Source organism: Blennius ocellaris (assembly GCF_963422515.1).
Source record: "Blennius ocellaris genome assembly, chromosome: 1".
Taxonomy (NCBI): domain Eukaryota; kingdom Metazoa; phylum Chordata; class Actinopteri; order Blenniiformes; family Blenniidae; genus Blennius; species Blennius ocellaris.
The window spans coordinates 3048627-3059348 of NC_137650.1; positions in this window are offsets into that span (position 1 = coordinate 3048627).

Consider the following 10722-nt stretch of genomic DNA (forward strand, 5'->3'; position numbering starts at 1 on the left):
TGTCATGGTACCTGTGGGCTGTGTGTGTGTGTGTGTGTGTGTGTGTGTTATGAGAGAAGCCTCTGTCATTAAAGCCCACTGTTGCCATTCGTTGTCGACTGATGCAGCTGGTGTGAACAATAGTCAAGAATTTGCCTTTTGCTTTTCTGTGACCTCACACACACATATCCATTTATTGTCGAGCATCTCAATGGTAATTAATCTCGCATGTGTTTTCATTGTCTAAATGAAAACAGATCCATGAATATTTGAGTATGCTGGTCCGTTGTACAAGTAAAGTAGATGCAAGATGAATTTTTACTTTGGAAAAAACATAGTGAAACATGTATCATTTTGGTGTGATTATTACCTTCAGGATTATTTTAAAGGTAATGACTGATTTTGGCAATGAAGGTGCAGGGGTGTAGGGGAGGGTTCAAGGACTTTACAGACATATATCAGAAAGAACACAGAAAGAAAGAATACATAAAGAAAGAATACAGCCTGCTAAAACGAACTGACTGTTATTTAGATTAAGAAAAAGTTGCTATTTAAATTAAAAATAAAAGAGAAATTACTTTCAAACCCTAATCTAAAATCTGGTGTGATACCAAAATAAGTTAAAGTGACATTGAGTTGTCATGCATAAACAAATAAATATGCATTCAAAGGAGTTCCACCAGCTGCATTCATGTAGAACTCAGTACAGTCGGTTAAAAGTGTAGGACGGAGTCTTCATCAGAGTCTTCCTCAGACTTCAGGCCCAAACCTCTGCTGCATGTCTCAGGCGAACAAAGTATGAGTCACACTCAGGAGCTTTCTGCTCAAAGAGCCGCGGCGAAGCAGCAATGAGACCCATCTTTTCCTCCTGGCAGGAACAATGAGCTCATTAAAAGAGCAAACAGATTATCACTTGTTCAGAAGGTGGACCTGGAAACTCCCAGCAGGTCAAGATAAGACTACACATGCACATCTGGCCAACCAGCTGTGGCTTCAGTTATTTCTGGGTACAGTTTGTGAATGGTAAAACATGCACAATCAAGATGAATGAAACTTTTTTTTTTTAAACTATGGATGTATAAGGCAGGGATTTCTGAAGGGTGCAACTTGCCCAATTAAAACTTAACCCTTAATTTAATTCACAATTTATTTGACACACTAAATTGTAAAAAATCCCCACTAATTGCTTTTAGCGGAGGAGGCAAACCTGCCATTCCTATCTGCAGTCAAATCAAATGAATTTCACACTGTGCTATCACACAAAAAAAGGCGTGAAGAGATGAAAGAAAGTAAAGCTTTAAAAGAACTTTGACTTGACCAACAACCAATTTTAGTGCAGCTCGGTTGGGAGACTTCAATTCATCTGAAGTCACTCATCATGTATTGATCGTGTCACTTAACTGACTGAACTTTACCAAAGCAGCATGAAAAAGTGACTTTGCTTCTTTGCTCAGTTTAGGTGATTCAAGCATTGGTTTCTCAGAACCTTGTCATTGTACATCCTAAAACTTCACACTTCTGTGACATTTCCTTCATTTAGAATTTAAAATACAGTTGTTTCATGTAAAAATACCACAAGTATTAGTGATTGTAAGCCTGCATTTATATACAAATTAAATTAAATTAAATTAAATTAACCTCTATGAAATATTATATATTATTTATTTTACAAATAAAAAAAATCTAGTTCATAAACAAAACGGACCTTTTTTTCTGTCAAGAGTCAATCTATTGAACATAAAAATGCTCATTAAAATTTTGAATACTGAATCAAAATGTGAAATGCTTAGAATTTGGAAATGTGTGGAGATATGCTGAGATGAATTTCTGCCTGGGATTAATAAAGTGTTTCTATTCTATTCTATTTTAAATAATTACTTAGCAACATTGATTACATGGTGTAAGGTTTACTTAAGTGTGAGTAAATGACATACTTGAAAGAAAGATATATAGATAAAAGTACCAAGTATTGAAAACTTTGACTCAAATACAGCAACGTATTTGTAATTTACCTCCTTTACTGCAGGGAAACTGTCATGATCCTGCGTTCTCACACCACTTCTACCTGCCATTTTTTCCTCGTGTTGTATTTGTGTTTTTTGACCTTCTGCCTGCCCGACCTCGCCTCCTGGATTTCCTCCTCTATCGCCTGTACTGACTTCACTTCTGCTGTGGTTTTAACAACAAACACTTTATAACTGAGCTTCTTGTCTGCCCTACTATTGAGTTCCACTACCCTGACAGTACGAACTGGCCATGGACTCAGCCGGCAGACAAGTTTGCGTCGAACCACTGGAGGCTCCACTAGACCTCCATTTCCTGAATGCTCAACTTCAGAGGCCCATTGCACAAAGTGATCATGTCCTGTCCGCCCTCGGTGTACAGCTAAACACCCTCTCATCGCAGGTGAGGAACCTACCACAGACCCAGACCCCCGTACTTCCTGCCATACCTCCGTCGCTGGTTCCGCTGGCTCCTCCACCATGTTTTTCAGGGGAGACGGAGATGCTACGGCAGTTTGTCACTCAGTGTGAACTGCATTTCGAGCTCCGGACAGCTGCCTTCCCGACAGAACGAGCCAAGGTGGCCTTCATCATCTCCCACCTGGGTGGACAAGCAGCAACGTGGGCGGTGGCCGAGTGGAGTAACCGGGCAGCTACATGCACCACCGCAGCCGCCGTCCTCAAGGCACTCACGGACCTGTTTCAGTGATCGCTCACAGGCCGGGAGGCCGCTCACACCATCATGACGATGCAACAGGGATCCTCGTCAGTGGCTGATTATGCCATCTCCTTCTGCGCCGTTGCTGCTGACAGCAGCTGGAACCCTGAGGCGTTGTATGATGCCTTCTTGTTTGGACTGTCTCCTAGTTTAAAGACCCTTTTGCTCTCCCGTGAGTTACCCGCCAGTCTGGATGAGCTGGTGGCACTGGCGATCCGAACAGAGCGGCGTTCAGCTGACTGGGGGTGTGCGACTCAGGACTCAAGGAGGAGAGATCTACAAGCTCCGACATCAGTTCACAGACGACCACCGTTGCCCCCTCGTCGGCTGTCGTCTGTTCCTCCGACATCCTCCTCATGCACAGAGGAACCAAGGCAACTGGGCCGGACGCGTTTAACACCCGAGGAGCGCAAGAGACAGTTCAGACTCCGGCTCTGCATTTACTGTGGTCAACCTGGGCACCGCCTCACCAACTGTCCAGTACGAGGCAAGTCTTCAAATGTTGTGCCTCGGTCACTGCACTCACTCTCAGATGTTAAAGACTCCCAGCGTCCTGTGTTCTCTGTTACTCTCTCGACTCTTGGTGTCTCCCTACAGTCACACCCTCTCCGGACCTCGAGAAGATCCCGGCCTGACTTTCTGCCTGCTCGACTTTGCCTCCTGGATTTCCTCCTCCATTGCCTGCTCTGGTTTTGACCTTGGACTGCCTGACTTCGCTTCTGCTGTGGTTTTTATAATAAACACTTTTGAACTGCGCTTCTTGTCTGCTGTGCATTTGAGTTCCACTACCCTGACAGGAACAAAGAAAGTCCAGCAGAACAATCAGAAGCATCTATTTTTGGCCATGTGTCTTCATAGAAACAAAGAATTTGAATATGACTTGTCTTAGAGTGCTCTCTATGTAAAAAATTAACTAAAGTATTAATGATTTAAATAAACAATAGTGAAGAAAGGTGGACACACTGACAAAAGTCCAACTGTAAACACAAAAGTGCAAGATCCCTAAATCAGAAACGAGGCTGTCTACAACACTTTTTTCTTTTCTGCTTTTTCCAACATAGACAACTTACTATACATATATTGAACATTTAAAGTATTCAGTACCAATGTTCTGCCTGATAACACTTGTTAAAATCAGGTGCGATGACTGAAAAAAAGTACAAGTATGCATAACCATTTGTTCTGATCATGTAATAATACTGAACTCAAAAAATAGTTTCAAGCCTTCAACTCAGATTGTTAATGTCCACCTGCTACTATTAAGCATAAAAAAAGTTATTGGTCATCAGACCTTCAGGAACTGTGAAAGTTTCAAACCAAATGCATACTCTGGCATACAGTATGTATGACACGCTGTCTGTTGTGGCTATAAGCATCTGCACAGTTACTGTATGTAACTTTGTAATGTTGAGTAATAGTTTGATGAGCATCTGTAAAGCTAAAGTCAGAGCTTTCCTTCACTCTGGAGTGAAAGTCTGCCTCATGAATAAGACTGAGTGTCTTTGTTCTCCAGGCTGAGCTGTCTGGCTGGATGCGTATTGGCCTATAAGTTAAGCCCATTTCACCAAACTTTCTTTGTCAAAGTGAACTAATTATGCTAACATCACTTATTGTTTGCCAGCACAGGGAATTTTACATTTATTTCAGAAGTATGTGGAGTTGAATTGTTTGAGTTCCGACAAGCATAGTTTTAGACTGTGTTTAGGTTTAGACCTTTAACACCTTAAAATTACTTTTTTTTTTTTTGGGGGGGGGGGGGGGGGGGGGGTTGCTTATCATCTATGTAAATGTTGGCCACACTGTGGTTTGGTTACATTCACTCTGCCACACACACTCATGTCATCTGCCACCTGTGTGATTCTAAAATTCTTATAACTTCATAGCCATCGATATGAATCTGACAAACTTCAAACTTTGAAGTTTGCTGTGTGCAGATTGTGTGATGAAAACGACTCCAGGACAACTCGTTCACAAATGACATTTCAGAATGTTTGGGACAAAATAAATCCTGCACAATGTACTTTTACATATTGTTTCTAATTGATGTTATATATGTTTCATATATCCAGTATATGTGCATATATATTTAGCATGGTATGATGTGGTTTTTTATTCTCATGAAGAATGGTCTTCTTTGCACGCATGGCGCCCCTAACCGACACTACGGCACGACCTTGTGCTGCATGTTCCAGCTGGCTAATGACTGTATAAAAACTGTATATAAACTGTATAATAAATATAAAAACTGCTCAGGCTGGTTTAATCTAGAAAATCATGTTACTGTCTTGATAGAGCTGCTCATGCTGGTTTAATCTAGAAAATCAAGTTACTGTCTTGATAGAGCTGCTCATGCTGGTTTAATCTAGAAAATCAAGTTACTGTCTTGATAGAGCTGCTCGGGCTGGTTTAATCTAGAAAATCAAGTTACTGTCTAGATAGAGCTGCTCATGCTGGTTTAATCTAGAAAATCAAGTTACTGTCGTGATAGAGCTGCTCGGGCTGGTTTAATCTAAAAAATCAAGTTACTGTCTTGATAGAGGGGCTCAGGTTGGTTTAATCGAGAAAATCATGTTCAGAATCAGAATCAGAATCAGAATTGTCTTTATTATCATTGTAACAGGTGCCTTCATTCCACACTCACATCCAGGAGAGTTGAAGACAAAACACCAGCCTTGGCGACTGGGTGTCTGGGAATCCGAAATGTAGATTAGATTTGTTTTCGTTCAGGCGCTTCAGCTTTATCTGTCGATCTTGAGTGTCTCTGGTCTTCATGCTGCTCCAAATCGTGGCCACATTTTTTAGTTTTCCAGCCGAGATTTAACTTCCTCCAAGATTGTTCCAATTTCGCGTAAACGTTCAAGAGTCGTGACTTGCGTACTCTTGAGTTCGTAAATCACATGAGTCTGAGCGTTGAAAGCTCAGCACAATCCTTCAGTGATGATAGGCAGCCTTCCCAATGCAGCTGCTAGCGTCTTCTACACTTTGAGATAGATCAGAAAGCCTCCAGCTCCAATCAGCAGCATACCTGCTATCATGAATCCCAACATGTAGAGGTCCTCCACATCCTCCATGGAAAGAATGGCCAAACACAGGGGCCTCCAGGAACCTCCAGGAATCCAGCATGTATTCTGCTGCAAGCGTCCCATCAGGACATGCAGGCTCTCCTTTGCCCGATCGTCGTGTCGTAAAAATTTGGTTGATCGCATTGAGAGACCAGTTGATCAATTCCATGATTCCAGTTAAATTCATATGGGGGAGTGAAGAGAGGCTCTTGTTAGATCTGACATGAGACAGTACAGGACGGGAGCAGCAAGCAGGGAAGACCTCTCGGTAACATCAAAGTTGTGGCGTGGCACTCGAGCAAACCGGCTAGCTGAAGGAGCGTGCGCGATGCGGGGAGACAAAACAAAACTAGTGCAAAGCAGAGGATGTAAACAACAACAGAGGATTCATAAGGTCCGCCGCCCCGGCTGAGATTACTGTTGTAACGTCACATATCTGTGGAGCTCTAAGCCCCGCCTACTTTTTAACCTACTTTCTGCGGAGGAAACGCACAAGATTTGGGTCTAATTTACCTTACTGCTTTACCTTACTGCTTTACCTTACTGCTCTGTACTGCTTTACCTTACTGCTCCATACCGCTGTTTGATCTTGCAGAAATATAGACAGTTTCATTCCAAACACTGTGACCACAAAAAGAGAAACTTTGAAGTGTAAATTTAAAGGTTATTATAGCAATATTTCACCAGTCTGGTCACTCAGGATGAAACTGGACTGTATGTGGTCCCTGAAGTACTTTAAACCTTATTTAATAATTAGCTTGTATACGTCTTATTTACATGTGTATATATGCAGGGTTGGGAAAGTTACTTGAAAACTGTAATCCGTTACAATTACAAGGGACTTGTCAAAAAATGTAATCAGTAAATTACTCTAAGTACTAAAATAAAAAAAGTAATGCACCAGAGTACTATAGTTACATATATTTTTTTTATAGAATCGAAGCCACAATACAAATAAAGCTTTCAATTTCTATTCAAGAAAATGTGCCCATCTTTTCCAAATCTCTCTCTCTCTCTCTCGCTCTCTCTCTCTCTCTCTCTCTCTCTCTCTCTCTCATCCCATTTCCTCAGTTTTAATGTTGTTATTGGGTTTTTTCCAGACTAAATATAGATATTTGATAGGTTTGAGAGGTTGTATCTGGCAGCATGAATCACTGATTGATAATAACTGAACAACTCAGTCAATGAGCAGAGTTAAAAAAAAAAAAGTGATGTTGCGTGTCGCCCCAATTAATCCCTAAAACATGAGATCCTCTAAATATACTGAGAACGTCTTCCTCCCATCAGCACCAGTACAGGTGGTATCCTAATTGCGTAACGCCGTTACAAGTAATCTGTTACTACCCAACCCTGTATATATGTATTTATATTGTATACATCTGTGTATTGGTTCTGTTATGTGCTTTTAAATAATCATAACATATTTGGTGTTTGGTTTGTTCAATATCAACCGGTCCTACAATTTGAAATGGTTTTTTTTAAACCACTTCATCGATTAATCGAACAAATGATTGACCGATTAATCAATTATTAAAAATAACCATTAGTTGCAGCCCTTGTCGGATCCTTCTGTCTCTTCATATAAACCCCACAGACTTGATCATGTTGACATCAGAGCTCTTCAGGAGCCACATCGTCACTTCTTTCACCCCGTTCATCTTCATGATGAAGGCAGTTTCTCTTTACAACAAGCTCTGTGTTTGTGGTTGTTTTCCTCCACGACACAATAAACATGCAGCCAAGTTGATAAATTCATTCTGGTATTTCATGATGAATGAACCACTAAACCTTTACAAGATAGAAACAAATTGTACACAAACATTTTGATCACTATTCAAATTCTCATAGAAAAATTACATTTCGTCACAGCACTTCTGTGTTTAAACACACCTCAAGTCTTATTCCTGTCAACGGACTTATGGTGCTACGGTCTGAATGATGAAAATATAAAACTTTGTTAACATTGTAATTTGAACAACCTTACCTGTAACATAAAAACAGATTACATGAGTCACGATGAGACTTTCCCAGGAGAAAATTAAACTTGAAACAGTTGAAGCTGTTGGCTCCTTGAATGTGATGATAATAGCACAATACGCCAAAGCCTCTTAGTGGATATTTGTGTTTGGCTTTGGATTTTTTTTCTTCCTCCTATCAGGTCTATTTGCTGTCTTAAATCTCCCCTTTGTAGCAGGATGGCTGAAGCTTAATGACTCCTTTGAACTGCCGACTTCCACAGCAGAATGGCTTTGGGAATGTCAACCAACTAACCTTTAGTCTCTTTCCCACATAGAGCAACGGTGAAGGGCAGCGTAATGCCCATCTTTGAATTCTGCTCCATCCCTTACATTCATAATCACTGAATGATCTTGTGTATATCACAAATGCAAACAGGGACCAATTATCGCAAGAAATGGCAAATGGTGGGGAAGGCCCCATTCTTACTAAAGAAATCAAGACTGAGCAGAACATTTCAACTTCTCCGAATATATGGAGACAAAGTGCAAAACTATTCTTGCATAAGATCATGGAAATCATTTAAAATTCAACACCCACATTTTAACACCTGTACATAGAGAGATGAACAATATAGAAACTCAATTTCTTTCCCACAATGACCCACAAATGGCCTCCTATGATGAGCGAAACACCCACAGACACTGGTAAAATAATAAAATGCAGCTTTATACCCAAAAACATGCACTGGGGATCGCTGAGCAAGACCCTCAGACCCCCCCCCCCCCCCCCCCCCCCCCCACCCCAGCTCCCCTTGAGCGCTGCTCTGTGTGGCTGCAACCGATGGGTCAATTCCATATGAATTTCCCCTCGGGGATTAATTCAGTGCGATAAAATAAAAATAAAATAAAATAAATTGAAGGTGCTTCACATGTTAGAGATGTGTTTGTTTTTATTTGACTGTATCTTTAAGTGAGATTGCATATATTTGCCATTTCTTGACGTCCAGTAAAATGATGATTTGATTTTATTGTCGCTCTAAGTATCTTAAAAAGGTCCAGCTTTCCTCTGTGTTAAATGAAATCCCACACTGACTGTGTGATGCTGAGATCAGGACTCTGTGGGGGCCATAGACCATCTGTTGCAAGACTCCTTAATCTTTTTGTCAGAGAAGACAGATTTGTGTGTGTGTGTGTGTGTGTGTGTGTGTGTGTGTGTGTGTGTGTGTGTGTGTGTGTGTGTGTGTGTGTGTGTGTGTGTGTGTGTGTGTGTGTGTGTGTGTGTGTGTGTGTTTGGGCCACTGTGATGAAGCAGAGAAAGTTTGGAAATGTTCATGTCTTTCTTTTCATGGCACTGTGGGGAAAAAAGAAAAAAGAAAACATTTCTTGTTAGACAGAATAACATATGAAAAGCATAACATGTTCATTTGTATTCTACTAAAACAGCTGTCAGTGGTTATAAGGAAGATGATTATACTTATTAGATAGCAGTTTGAGCATGCACTGCTCATTCCTATCAGTGGTGTTAGTGGCATTACTTTTGTTCAAATCAAATCTTGTATATTTGAAGTAAACATGTTGATTTTTAGCAGAAAAATCATCAGACAACACGTGTTAATAGTTTGTTGTACTTCATTTTGTCTGAATCTGTAGTATTTACGAGTGAATGATACTTTGTGAAGTAACGTATTACCTAAGCGCCACTTTTGGCTGCTGTTAATTGATAAAAGTAGTCATATAGTTACAAGTTACTGTCATCATAAATGAGAATAACTGAAGAGCTGTTGTCTCTCCTTTATCCTCACAAGCCAATTGTTAGCTTAAACATTGGTGAAGATCTGTTGCGATTTCACTAAACTCCTCTTTACTGGAGGTGAAGCATCTTATCAATCCTGAACAGCAACAGGAAGAGTCCCTTTATAACAATAACAGCACATGTACATAGTTATTAGCTTATGTTTATGGTGCTGCTTTTTTTAAGTTACCGGTATTAGTTCATAATTCCATGTGTTAATTATAATATCATTAGAGACCATCTTCTTTTAATAGTTTTTTGACCTTGTGATTTATTGTCAAGTAACATGTAGAGCACTGCTTATCACAAATATGTGCTCATTTCTGTCTGTCTACCTCCTGGAAGGTGGTGTTTGTATTTACACATGCATTGATGATTGTGTGTTGGGGGATTCTGCTGTGCTCTGTTCCCATGTTTTGGCTTCTCGTTCTTCTAAAACCATCTGACGGTCCCTCTGCTGGACGGGCCTTGCTGTCTGCTGTCCTGTGGCCTAATGGGAGAGAGAGAGAGAGCGAGAGAGAGAAGGATGAATGGAGATCATGTCGGATCATGCACGGACCCACCACAGCACCGGGACCTCCCTGCCGATGAGCAAACAGTGCTACAAATGGCAGAGCTGGCTGGACAATCACTTGGTGAATGGGAGCTAATTAGCTGGAGTCTAATGCCAGTTTACTAACACCTGTATTAGCGTGCTCGCTCAGCAGGGAGTCAGGGCTGGCCAACAAGCTCTAATCCCTCATAAGCCTAAAGTACTCCTCCCAAGAACCGGCATTAACATATTCTTCTGTAGCCAGCTGTTTCTTACCTAAACCCAGAAGAGACGATCTTTGGTCTCCGCGCCATCATCACATTGCAGTGGAAGCCTAATGAGATCTGTTGGGGTCGCTTAGCATTCCCGTGTGAGTCCGCTTTCTTCATACGGTCAAGATAATAAAGTCAAATTGGAACCATCCATAAAAAGTCCTCGGCGGTGGCTCCTGTCTTTGTCATTTTCTTCACATCTGTCAAACCGACAATATTTTTCAGGCTTCTGGGAACCTTCCCATGTGCATGTGTGCATTTTCAGCCTCATTCCTTTGCTATTCCAAACTCTTCCATCCTCTCACACTGCCTGGGTGGTGGAGCGACTACCCAGTAGCCATGTGTGTATCAAGACAAGTGTGAGGCCAGTGTGTGTGTGTAAGGGATTAGTGAGCTTTAGCATTAA